This window comes from Malaclemys terrapin, chromosome 7 (assembly GCF_027887155.1).
Source record: "Malaclemys terrapin pileata isolate rMalTer1 chromosome 7, rMalTer1.hap1, whole genome shotgun sequence".
Lineage (NCBI taxonomy): Eukaryota > Metazoa > Chordata > Testudines > Emydidae > Malaclemys > Malaclemys terrapin.
The window spans coordinates 25237940-25251878 of record NC_071511.1 but is presented as its reverse complement, the minus strand read 5'-3'; the positions used below and the strand labels follow the sequence as shown (position 1 = coordinate 25251878).

The following is a 13939-nucleotide window of genomic DNA, read 5'->3' as shown; positions in this document are numbered from 1 at the left end:
AAGACGAGTCTGGGAGCTTAAATTAATAATTTTGCTAGACACTAAAAATCATGGTTTTAATAAAGACACTAGATTTATGGCTTATTTATTACAACAATTCGTAATCCACAAACCCCCTCTTTTTTTCCCTATGACTGCAGAGGTGTTACAGGGCTACCCTACCTTGAATGGTCCCTTACAATATGTGCTAACTACTTATGCTAAACAATCTGTTCCACCTTGCATTTCGCGGTGATGCTGGGAGTACCTTTCCCAGGCTGAAGAAGAGCTCGGTGTAAGCTCAAAATCTTGTCTCTCTCTCTCTCTCACTAATAGAAGTTGGTCCAATAAAAGATATTAACTCACATACCTTGTCTCTCTAATATCCTGGTACTGACATTACTACAGGTACACTGCATACAAGTTTTTTTTTTTTTTTAAAGAGATTTTGAAGGACTTTTGTTTTTAGTTTTGTTATATATGCAAGGTTCTGGGTAGAAGGAGCTGTGCAAGACAGAACACTGAAACATTCCTATTTACCTGCACTTAAAAAGGAAGAAAAAGAAAAAAGAAAGAAAGGAGGCGGCCAGAGAAACAGAACATGCAGTAGCTCCTGGAACACCAGTCAGCTAAGGAACTCTGGTCATTCATGACTGCTGAAACAATAAAGAATACCACAGTTTGTTCCAATAATGCATATTTGAAAATCTCTATCGTAAGTATGGCAAATATTATTACTGGTTTTCAATGTAACAGACATTTTCAGGCTATTTACCACTAATGTGTGATACATGCCCAAACCGTAAGCAATTTGGCACTACACAGTGCTTTATTCCACATTTGTCAGGTTTACACTAATCCCATCACATTTGAAGTTATCCTCCTTCCTCTGAAGTGTTTCCTATGACCTGCCTTTAAATTAGCTATGTTTTTGAATATGTCTTCGATCTGTTTTTTCACACTTCCCATGAAGACTCAGACTCTGGTATCAAAAAGAGGCTTTATTAAAGATTAGGGTTTGGGAGGAGAAAAGCAGAATGCTGGGATGAAAAATGTTAGCGTGGCAATTGAATTCAAGAGCCAGTCGAACAAGAGTCAGCTGACAAATTTGCTAATTACAAAAACAAGAGAGCAGTTTCTCTCTGTCTGAATACAGAAATATCTAGGACCTGAACATGAAAAGACAATGCTGTGGCTTGCTCTGGCTGTTAAAGTATTATTGAATGTGTATATCTTTATATGGTAGGGAGCAGTACTGGTCTGATTTATCTTAGAAGCACAAATTGTTCTGGGGATTTTTTTATTTTTATTTGATTGTGAATATGTATGTGTAGCCAAATGCTGGCATTTTCCCATCACTTATCCTGTGTCCTCAGGTTAATAAAAAAAACAGTTGCCTACCTTTTCGTAACTGTTGTTCTTCAAGATGTGTTGCTCATGTCCATTCCATTCTAGGTGTGCATGCCCATGTGCACGGTTGTCAGAGATTTTTGCCTTAGTGGTATCCATAGGGTCGGCAGTGGCAACTCCGACAGAGGAGTGGGCAGGTAATGGAATGGACATGAGCAACACATCTCGAAGAACAACTGTTATTAAAAGGTAGGTAACTGCTTTTTCTTCTTCGACTACTTGCTCATGCCGATTCCATTCTAAGTGACTCACAAGCAGCATCAATGTAGGTGGGCTCGGAGTTCACAGTCTTGCAGCATGCAGCACTGCTCTGCCAAAGCCAGCATCGTCCTGGGCCTGCTGGGTAAGCGCATAATGGGATGTAAATGTGTGGACAGATGACCAGGTAGCAGCTCTACAGATTTCTTGGATCGGCACCTGAGCCAGGAAAGCCACTGATGACGCTTGCGCTCTAGCGAGTGTGCCTAGACTATTGCCGGTGGAGGCACTTTCACCAGCTCATAGCAGTAGCGGATGCAGGCCGTGATCCAGGACAAAATCCTTTGAGCAGACACTGGACGACTTTTCATCCTGTCTGCCACCGCAATGAACAGCTGTGTTGACATGAGAAATGGCTTTATCCCATCAATATAGAAGGCCAGTGCACTCCTGATGTCCAGGAAGTGCAACCTGCATCCCTCTTCTGATTTATGAGGTTTTGGGAAGAAGACAGGTAAGTATATGTCCTGTCTGGTATGAAACTGGGAAATTATCTTGGGCAGGAACACCCGGCGTGCCACAGCTGGATCTTATCCTTGTAGAATACTGTACAGGGAGGCTCTGAAGTAAGTAAGCATGTTCCAGAAGAGAAGGAGGAGAAGAGAACAGGAAGCCAGAGGTTCAAAGGGAGGCCCCATGAGCCTCGACAGTAAGTGATTCAAGTCCCAAAGAGGGACAGGGTCCCAGAAGTAAAGGTAAAGATGCTCCAGACCTTTCAAAAATCGGGCCATCATGTCATGAGCGAAGACTGACCTGCCTTGGAATGGAGGGTGGAAAGCCAAAATAGCAGCCAGGTGGACCCTGATCGATGACAGGGACAAACCCTGGAGCTTGAGATGCAGAAGACAATCCAGGATCACTTGCAGCGAGGCTGCATTGTTCTGAAGCCAAGCACATGAACCTTTTCCACTCGGCCAGGCAAGTTGCTCTGGTGGAGGGCTTTCTGCTACCCAACAAGACCAGTTGAACCCGGGCTGAGCATTCCCACTCTTCCGCATTCAGCCATGCAGTAGCCATGCTGTCAAGTGTAACACCACCAGGTTCAGGTGCAGAAGACTGCCGTAGTTCTGGGACAGCAGGTCCAGCCAGAGAGGTAGCTGCTGCAGGGCAGCTACCCAAAGATCCAGCAGCGAGATGAACCAGTGCTGGCGAGGCCACTCAGGGACTATTAGGATAACCTTCGCCCTGTCCTCTTTGATCTTCATGAGGACTCTGTGGAATCAATGGCACTGGCAGGAAGGCGTACATCATGGCCCCCAACCACAAGAGCAGAAAAGCATGTGACAAGGAACCCCTGTCCATCCCCTGGAGTGAACAGAACACATGGCATTTCCTGTTCTGACGGGACGCGAACAAGTCCACCTGGGGAGTCCCCCACTTCCGGAAGATAATACCAACCACCTCCAAATGGAGTGATCACCCTTGGCAAGACAAGAAAGTCCTGCTGAGGTGATCCACCAAGACATTCCTGTTCCAGGCAGGTGCATGGCTACCAGATGAATGGCCTGCCACAAGCAAAAATCCCAAAGGCATAGAGCTTCTTGACAAAGGGCCTGAGACCTGGCACTGCCCTGCCTATTGATGTAATACATCACAGCGGTATTGTCCGTCAGGACCTGGACCACCTTGCCCTTCGGGTGGGGAAAGAAAGCCTGGCAGGCCAAGCGAACCGCTCTGAGCTCCCTGACATTGATGTGGAGGGCCAGATCGTCCTACAAACATCGGCCCTGGGTGCTGAGCTCGTCCAGGTGTGCTCCCCAACCCAGGTCTGAAGGATTGGAAACCAGGGTCAGCAACGGGGTTGGGTTTGCCAAGAGGACTCCCTCCAATACTGACCTGGGGTCCAACCACCAATCCAGGGACAACCTGATGTGGTCTGGCATCCTGACTACCCAGTCTAAGTCGTGCCTGTTGGAGATGTAGACTGATGCCAGCCATGCTTCCAGAGGCCGGAGATGGAGCTGAGCATGGCTGACCACATATGTACACACGGCCATGTGGCCCAACAGCCACAAGCATGTGTGAGCTGGGGTGAGCGGGTGGTTCTTTACATGGGAAATCAGGTCCGACATGGCCTGAAAACACGCGTCCGAAAGGAAGGGTCTGGCTCACGTGGAGTCGAGAACCACCCCAATGAACTCTATTTGCTGGACCGGGGTTAAGGTGGATTTTTCACATTTATTAACAGGCCCAGGTTGCAGCAGGTGGAACACACCAGATCGAGGCTCCTCTGCACTTGCTCCCGAAACCTGCCCTTGACGACCCAGTCGTCGAAATATGGGAAGACCTGGACCCCTCAACATCTCAGGTAAGCAGCCTCTGGCATCATACATTTTATGTACACCTTCGGGGCCGATGAGAGGCCAAAGGGCAGCACCAGGAATTGAAAATGGTGCCCACCCACTATGAAACGGAGGAAATGTCTGTGACCTTGGAATATGGAAATAAGCATTCTTCAAGTCAAGGGCAGCAAACCAGTCTCCCGGATCCAGGGAGGGGATGAAGGAGGTCACGGTGACCATGCGAAACTTCAACTTTCTGAAAGACTTGTTGAGGCAGCGCAGGTCCAGAATGGGTCTGAGGCCCCCTTTTGCTTTCGATATTAGGAAGTATCAGGAATAGAACCCTTTTCCCTTCATGTCCCGAGGGACCTCCTCCACCACCCCCAGGTGTAGGAGGCTCTCGACCTCTTGGATGAGGAGTTGCTCTTGAAAAGGGTCCCTGAAGAGGGACAGGGAAGAGTGAAGGTGGGAGGGAGGGGCTGCCGAAAAACACGGGGTATAATCCCAAGATACTATGTCCAGCACCCAGTGGTGACCCGCGACTAGGCCAAACAGCAGGAATGAAGACGGTCGAGGGAAAAAAAAAAAGGTGGATCTGGGGAACTGACTGGGGCATCACTCTCGAGCACACCTTCAAAATGAGCGTTTCTGGCCCCTAGGATGCTTCGCCTAGTTGGGCTGCAGGGGTGAGCGGGAGGAGGAAGGGTGGTAACGTCTAAAGTTGGTGTCTTGAGCCCTTCTCCTTGCAGGCCTTTGACGAGGCTGCCAAGGCCTTGGCAGCAGGGGCGGCTAGAACTGCTTCCATGCAGACTGCGGCATATGCATGCCCAGCGAGCGAAGAGTGGCCCGAATGTCCTTTAACCCATGCAGCCATGCATCTGTCTGCTCCGAAAATAGACTGTTCCCATCGAATGGGAGGTCCTGGATAGAGGTCTGCATCTCTTGGGACAGGCCGATGGTCTGAAGCCAGGAGCTGCGCCTCATGACCACCACCGACGTGACCATACTGGCCATGAGTCCACCACATCCCATGCCATCTAAAGAGAGCACCTAGCCACCGCGGTGCCCTCCTCCACCAGGGTGCCAAATTCCTGGGTCAGACCCTGAGGGAGGGTCTCCTTGAACTTACGGGAGGGAGTACCATAAGTTAAATGGTACCTGCCCAAGAGGGCCTGAGGGTTTGCCACCTGAAATTGCACTCTGGCTGTTGAATAAATTTTTCTCCAAAAAAAGGTCCAGTCTTTTGGCCTCTTTATTTTTGGGAGTTGAACTAGTGTGCCCCGGCTTGTCCTTTTTGTTGGCCACAGAGACAACCAGTGAGCCCAGAGGTGGATGGGTAAAAGGGTACTCAAACCCTTTGTCTGGGACAAAGTATTTCTTTTCGGTCCTTTTGGAGGTGGGAGGGATGGACGATGGGGTTTGCCAGAGGACCTTGGCAATTTCAGGACCCCGTCATGCACTGGTAGTGCAACAGGTGCTGGAGAGAGAGACTGAGAGGACACTAAATAAGGTGTCCACCTGCTCAGCCATCTCCTCCACCTCTAGGCTACCGGGTTTGGTGTTCCTTAAAATCGTCCAGCGGGCTGGCCCTCAAGGATCCTACGACCACCTTGTCCGGGGATGAGGCTCCGGGGCATCATCCCCCGTGGGGCAGTGGGGTTTTGGGGTGGGTGTGGTCTCATCTACCCCGATCTCCAAGTGGGTCTCATGCACTAAGCCCGGTGCCACCAGCTGTTGCTCCAAGGCAGTAACACATAAGCGATGCGAAGTGAGCATCCCCATGACCAGCACTCCCCACACGCTCCAATAAGGCCACAGCGGCCTCAGTGCCCAATCGCGTCAGTGGCGTCTGGGCAAGGGGCTGAACTACCCTTCTGTGCCAGAGGAATCCCCTTCCAGACAACACGGTGAGGCTGTCGACACCTGAGTCTGCCTGCTGATCGTCGCTGCCAAGGACCAGTGCCCGGAGTGAGAGGATCGGTGCCGGCATGCAGGGGACTGGTGTCTCTGGTCCCCCTGGCATTGGCATGATGGGAAGCACTCCCACGGGGCGGACAACTTAGATCTGTGCCGAGAGGACGACTGGCACTGTAGGGTGAACAGTGCTGGTAGTACAGAGCCCGGCGCCTCCCTTTAGGCAATTTGCAATGGCGGGGACCACAATCACCGGTGCCGGTGACCGAGGGTGAGCCCCAGAGGCTCTGGACTGCTACTCGGGTGATATGTGGCATGGAGGTGGAGAGCACTGTCTTGCCTTGGGGGACTGGCAGAGCTCCACTGCCCCCCAAAGGGTCCTAGTGGCTGGCTTGCCCTCATGGGGAGCCTTTGTCATTTCCTGCAGAATGTGCTGTGTTGGCGGCACGGGCAGAGGCCTCTCCTCTTTTGGTGCCGGGTGAACTTGGGAAGGCATCTGTGCCGTCAAGGGGTAGGTTCCCATACCTCTCCTGGGAGTCGGTGGTGGACCTTTTAAGGAGCTAAGGGCCCCGACTGGGGAGGCACGGAGCCACGCTCCCGGCGATAAAGCTACCACCCCTCATTCGGGGTGGTTATTTTTTTTTAAATCAACAGGAGAGCTCTTCTCTGGCGATAAAGTGTGACTGTCATGGCTGCGCTGTAACGTGGGCAGTGTAGACATACCCTAACTTCTAACTACTAACTATACTTAACACTAACTACTACAAACAAACTATTTACAAGGCCCAAAGGCTCAAACTGCAAGCCCTAGCTATGCAAGGAAAAGCGCTCTGACTAACCAACATGGGCGGTAAGAAGGAACTGAGAGGGCACAGTGCCGGCGGCACCTGATATATTGACACATAGGTGCGGCACTCCAGGGGGCACCACTGCCGACCCTACGGATAACACTACGGCAAAAAACTCCAACAACCATGCACATGGGCGTGCGCACACCTAGAATGGAATCAACATGAGCAAGCACTTGAAGAACAACATATTGCCCTTTACATAGCATCTTTCATCCCGATGGATTCCAAGTGCTTCACAAACAGATACACAGAGGGATCACTTCACCCCGCACTGAAACACAACAATCTTTGGCGTTGAATGCACCAAGTGTTTAACAGTGCGCCAATATTACAGTGTAGTTTAGTGCAGGACAAATACTTCCTACTCTTCAACTTCCACAGCAGGTAAAGTGGAAAAAACCCTGAAAGGTGGATTATATGGCAGGATGTAAAAACCTACATTGGTATTTGGTGAACATACTGAGGTTAAATATACCTAAAATAAAAGTCTCTCTGTAAAAGTTAGAATGGGGTTTTCAAAAATGCCCACCACAGTTGGACACGTTACTCCCACTGACTTTCAGTAGGAGCTAGGATACTGAAAGTCACAGGTGCTTTAAAAGTTCCTCCAACTAGTAGAATGGTTCACAGAAACTGATTATTTTTCTTATCAGCATTTCTTTGCCACTCATCACCACAGTATCTGAGAACTTTGCTACATTAATGAATTTATGACCATAAACCCTCTGTGAAGGTTGGTGTGATGTTCTGTACCCCAAAGCAACACTCTGGAACCCCATATTCTCAGGTACAACCATGGAGAAGCCAGACACCGTGGATGGCCCATTAAGGGGAATCCACACTACTAAGGCCTACCCCAGGAATTGTATACAATGGAAACCTCTCAGAAACAGCATGTAAACAATGGAGACTGCTTGACTCATGGCACCGCAAAGGACCTTTCCAAGCTGAATAAGCTATAAAAAGGGGGAAGTGACATCATCGCTTGGCCTCACTCCCTGCACAACTCAACACCTGGAAGCACATCCGGAGAACAAAGACTGAACTGGGGAGGTGGTCCCAGGCTGACGGGAATTTTCAGCCTGTGTATGGAAGATCTGTGACCTTTTTGTATTGTCTGTCAGGGTGAGACACTGCTTGATTCAAATCCTGTCTAATTTATAGAACTCAGATTGCAATTTTACATTTATTTCTTAGGTGACCAACTTTGATCTGTACTCTTTCTACTTATAATCACTTTATCTTTCTGTAGATAATAAATCTGTTATATATTTTACCTAAAACAGTGTGTTGTTTGAAGTTCAAGGGAAATCTGTTCAGGAACAAGGGCTGGTGCATGTCCTCTCCACACCCTAAACTTACACTGTTCAGCCTTCTGATTGGGGCAAGAGGGTACAGCTCTGGGGTCCTAGGTTGGGGAGCTGGCAGGAACTGGCTGGAGCCTCTCTATTGTTAGTTCATGAGTGGCTAGAAGAAGCATTCATGTAACTCAGCTGGGTGTGTGAATGGCTGTGTAAATGCAGGACCTGGAGAGGACTGCAGCTTCTCACAGCATCACAGTGTGAGAGGGAGCCCAGGTTGCTACGCCAGAGGGCTCAGCAGTATCCCAGTTCCAAGTGGTCCAGTAAAAGAGGTTACCTCATCCACTTGTCTCTCAAAATGTATGGATTAAATTACCACAGAAGCCGTTTATTGTAAGTATGCTTTACACCATGTACACTATTCTTACTATGCATGATTCGAAAATGGAAAAAAGCTATAATACAAAATAAAATGTGTGTGGCAGAACACCTTATGCAACAGCTTGAAGCAAAGAACTTTCCATGTTACAGCAGACTGGGAATGCATGGCTCACCATATACAGCACCTGAAATTCTAGATGTTCAACTTTCAGATAAATGAAGTAATGTTTAATCATTGAAAAAAAATCATGGTTTCCTACACAAGTTAGTACACATCTCCCCAGCACAACTCACACACTTTGATCTATTTTGGCCATTAGGGAGCTGTGATGAAATATGCTATAAGTGTCTAGATTGAAATATGCAATTAATCTGTATCCTAAATGTGATTTATGTGCTTGACTTCTAAAAAGGGTATATTAGACTGACAAAAAGGGATCAGACTGTTTTAACAACCTCAGCTAGAGAGAAGATTTCTCAGCAGATCTGCACTTTCATGTCCATATGATGATTGCTGGGTAGATTTCAGTCACCCGTGCATGGAAGTGAAGTGAAATATGTCATGCTGGTGACATAGGTACAGGAGGCCATGTGACCCAGAAGTCTAAGGTGTTCTTTTACAGAGGTCTGTGGGTTTGCATGCAGATGGCTGATGAGTAAGGGTATGATTCTGTCATGGATTCTGTGACTTTCTGGGACCTCCGCGACTTCTTCCGCAGGGGCAGAGCTGCGACACCTGTCAGCTCTAGGACCCCTAGAGTAGGAGCCCCCAGTCAGTCCCCAGGGCCACAGTGCCTGCCCCCAGGGCCAGGGCCGGCCATCAGAGCAGCAGTGCCAAGGCTGAAGCAGTGGCCAGGGCTTGGTAGGCCACGCTGGAACTGAAGCAGTGGCAGTCAGCCCCTGCCACAGGAGCAGCGGTGAGGCTGGAACAGCTGCCAGAGCTCAGCCCCAGCAGCATTCCAACTGTTAGTGCCCCCACCTACCCGACCAGGGTATTTTTAGTAAAAGTCAGGGGCAAGTCAGGGGCTTCTGTGAATTTTTGCTTATTGCCCATGGCCTGCCCCTGACTTTTACTAAACATACCTTGACAGAATCTTAACCTTAATGATGACAACTACCATGACCTGGAACTTTTGCTGTAGTAAATAAGCTCTCATTGATGTAAAATCTAACACAGGCCCTATACATTCTGTTCTCTGGGTTGGCAACAGTGGGACTTTTCCTTGTTTATCTTGAGTTCCAATGTTTTTTTTTTTTTTTTAAAAACAAGTGTACTATGAAGTGGATGGAGTCATTCACCTGTTGAGGAAGATCTTCTTGATGATAGACCTGATCCCTTGTCATAGATGAGGTGCTACGATTATCAAACACACGATAACTACCCTTGGTGCAGTTAAAATATACTGAAGGGCAATCCTCTGTATTGGTAGTGAGATGCTCCCACTTGGAATCTGAGGTATTTCCTGAATGCCAGGTTAATAGATATGTCAAAGTATTTGTCTTGTAGGCCAAGAGCCACAAACTAGTCTTGATGATGCAATGAATGAATTATGGAGACCTTGAATTTTAAACAGCAGATATTTTCACAGAAATGCCTGGTAATTTGAGAGACATCTGCAGACTTGAATATAATATTTTTGATAAATAAATCCATTTTTTTGGAGTCTTTGTATCATCCTTGTGGGCCCTTGTTGTTTGGACTTTCCATGCACGGCCGCCACTACCAGTAATCCAGGAACTGGGTGGATACAGAAATATTCAAATCCCTTGGAGGGAATTGCTAACATCTATCTGCTTTTTTTAGGCATGAATGCCACATATGCTGGAGTTTGCCACACATTTTTTGGCACTTCCAGTTGTCCTATGTTAATAGGCATAACAAGTCTTCCAGGCATGGAGGAGAGCATGATGTCCAGTAACTTGTGGGATTTTAAAATCATCCAGCGGACTAGGAGTGGAAAGCATGCCTGTCTCGTCAAATAAGAAAAACTATAGTGCTACTGGAATCAGTTGCTCTTCTGTTTCCTGCACATATTCTTCCTCACCGTCCTGTTCTTGTTGGCCCAGGCTATGGTACTGAACCAACTAACTTTCTTGAATAGGGCTATGAAGTTTTGTTGGAGAGGGGGAATCTAACCCTGGCGGGACGGACAACAGAAGAAGGCTTCCCAGCTGGTTGCATCATCCAAGAGGCTCAGTAAGGCCAAGACTGCATATGGTAGCAGTAAGAGATCGAGAGCCATGGGGGTGAATAGCATGGTGGATGTTCCCCTTGAAATCCCAGGGATATAGGACAGCTCTTGGATTCGTAGAGCTTGTAAGAGGAAGGTGAATGGGTGGAGGCTGCCTCTCTATTATGCTCAGAAGAGGAGTAAGAAACAAGTACTCTTCCTCTAAAGAAAAGTGAGAGGGGGAAGTTACACTGTCTGGTGTGCTAAGGGTGATCTTGAACCTGAGCAGAAGAGCTCATCAATACTGTAGCAATACTAGCTAGAAGCTGCTCTAACAGCAGACAACAGCAAGGGTGACTCTGGCTGCGCAGTCACCCCAAGATCACTCAATACCAATTCCCATGTTAAGCAACATCCATTATGAGGATGCTACAGTCAGTCAGAATGGTTGAGAAGATCAGAGCAAACCCAAGCCTACCATTATACACAGACTTTTTCGACCACCCAAAAGCGCACTTGTCATCAAGGCACCCGTTGTGGGCCCACTTGCCCTGCACGATCGATGTGGCATGAAGAATGGTCTGCAGCTCACATCAGAAAGCAGTCTTTCACTGACCTGACCATGCATGTATCTGGCTTTGATTTGCCACTGCTCCTGGGCCCTTCTGAACTGATTTTGAACGGGTCAGTGTCAATGTGCAGCCAGCCTTGCACCTAGGGCCAATAAGAGGATCCCACACTCTGGCTTTGGTCAAAGAAAGACAATGTCTCACATCCCTGATGACTATATCTGACCAGATTTGATGATAGCCTGAAGGCTCTGCACTTTGCTGATGAGGCTGCTGCAAACTAGTTTGGCAAGCTCCGCATCCAATAAGACAACTCAATACCAAGAATGTCTTTGGAGCCAGGAGCATCTGCAATATTAGGGTCAGTGCTGGAGTCCTTGTCACAAGGCTTCTTGGCACCAACTGCGCTGATATTGGTACCAAGAGGTCACTACTGGGTGAACTGTGGACCACTGTCTCAGGCCATAGCATGGTTACTAAATGACAAGCCTGTGCTGAGGCATCAGAGAAACATATTTGGGTCCACAAAATGCCTTTTGGCTAAGCGACTTAAAGAGATTTCACAGAGAGGGTGACTCAGGCCTGCATTTACTGTGGGAATGACGTCCTTTCCCATTACTGGGTGGAGGAGGTCTTGGCTGTTCTACTGGGTTTGGTTGTTGAAAGATTTGTTCTCATTGAAGGCTCCAGGAGAAAAAGGTTGAATTTGAGACAGGCCCCTCTTGCTTTCAGGATCTTCTTGGAGAAGGAGCAACAGACTGAGCATCTATCAGGGATGTGATCCTCTCTGAGACAATAAAAAAGCACCCTGTAAGTCCATCACTGAGCAGAATAATCACATCATAGGACAGACAAGTTGTGAATCCCAAGGACTCTGTTTCAGCCATAGCAGCTAAATCCCAGCTTGTCCCCATCTCTAACAGAGAAAGTTGTTTGTTTAAATGCCAACAAGTGAATAAGAGAGAGAGCTACATCAACTATACTAACTAAATAATATAGACAAGTCTAAGAAAAATCCCACAGTGCATACAGTAAACAGCCACTGCAGGGATTCTGTCTCACTGTCACTGGCAGTAAGAAGGAACAGAGATGATTAGACCCTCTATCTCCTTTATGCTCTCAGATGGGGGGCATGGGGGCATGCAGAGTGCAAGCACGACTCCCAGTGAACACTGCTGGCCAAAAGAATCTGATATCACGAGCACAAGGCACATACACATCAAAAGAGGAATCTATGAAGACACCATCAAGAGAAAGAAATACTGTTTCAGACCCCATCTCTGAAGCATCCTGGTTCCTGAAACAAAACAAACAAACAAAAACCCCAACAACTATTGAACAATATGGTAATTGGACCTCGACACCACCAGGGAAGTTGGGGACTTCCAGTGTCCCCGAAAGAGGGGAGAACAGATTGACAAACAGAAGAATCTGGACCGGCTAGGAGAATGTGAATTGGTTCTGTTTTTGTAATTTAAGATGAAAGTCTATTCTACTTATCTTGTAGTAAAGCACAGGATTAGAGAAGACTAAATACTCATGTAGGCAGTTTGTTGTTTTAAAATCCCTTTTTCTTTAATACTCTGTTCAATCTACTAAATAAAAATACTTTGTTTTAAGAAGGCTTTTGGTCAATATCACTAGTCACAGGTCCTGAAGGGAAGAAACACAGGTGCCTGGATTCCAGTCAGCCCTGCAAGGTGATATGTGGTTGGCAGACACAGGGTGGTACACCTGTATCCCAGTCTAAGAGAAATGTAATCACAAGATTCCACCTTCAGACAAGTAAGGGCAAAGGCTGAACATCTGAAGTATGCGCACCTGAAGTATGTGAGACCAGAAGGGAGGCAGAGGTACAGCTAGTCCTGAAATTAGGATAGGAGCATTATAATGGTTCCTTATTAACTAGTCAAGGTACATAAATATGCTATGATTACTACTTTTAAGGGAGAACCATTTCCTATAGCTTTTGAAAGAAAATGAGAGAAAAACCTTTTAAACATAAGACTATTCCTTTTTATTTGTACACACTCTTTAGAAGTTATCTGCACAACTTGGTGTGTTTATTTTTACCATAAGGGAATATTTGTTAAAGACAAGACAAGGGAAAGAAAACAATATACTCTCACATTCTTAGTAAATACAGCCCTCTGCTGCCCAAAGTTGTAAAATTCCCAACATTGGTCATGTTCACCTGTCTAGTGCTGTTATGTACAATCGTACTTGTTCTGCTAAATTATTTTTCATTTTAAAATTGAAATTTTAGGGCAAGGGATAACAAAAGGACTTCAATTTCCTGGCAACTTTGTAGTTGCCAGGAAATTGCCAGTAGACAAGGACATTGAAAATGAAAAGAGTCTAGATGGATAGGTATTACGCAGCCCATCCATTGTGGTACTTACGAGAACCTCACCAAAAATCTGTGTTTAATAATCATCATTTATTTTTTTTAATCAACACTTAGACAAGATGATCATACACATAAAAAAGGCCTCCAAATATAATGCAATGCAAAACAAAAAGAAAAAAACCACATGGTCCATTTGAACTCCCCCTTGATATGAAACACAGAGATAAGAATTGTTAAGAAGTAATTGTCTTCTCATGTATTTTTGACAGAAACTAACATTGGCTTGTGCCAGCATTGGTGATGGTTACAGCTTAAAATGTAAGCAAATATAAGAAACATCAAGAAGAGAAAAATGAATTGGAATAAGATAATACGAAGACCGTAAAAAAGAAATGATATTTAGACTCAGACTCATAGACTTTAAGGTCAGAAGGGACCATTATGATCATCTAGTCTGACCTCCCGCATGATGC

At 46.7% G+C, this 13939-nt stretch overlaps 1 protein-coding gene across 3 annotated transcripts in view; it reads right to left on the bottom strand.

Annotated features, from left to right (window-relative positions):
* The window catches only part of ARHGEF3 (Rho guanine nucleotide exchange factor 3), a 254116-nt gene that overhangs the window by 198559 nt on the left and 41618 nt on the right, over positions 1 to 13939 (bottom strand). The gene's annotated exons all lie outside the window — the stretch shown is intronic.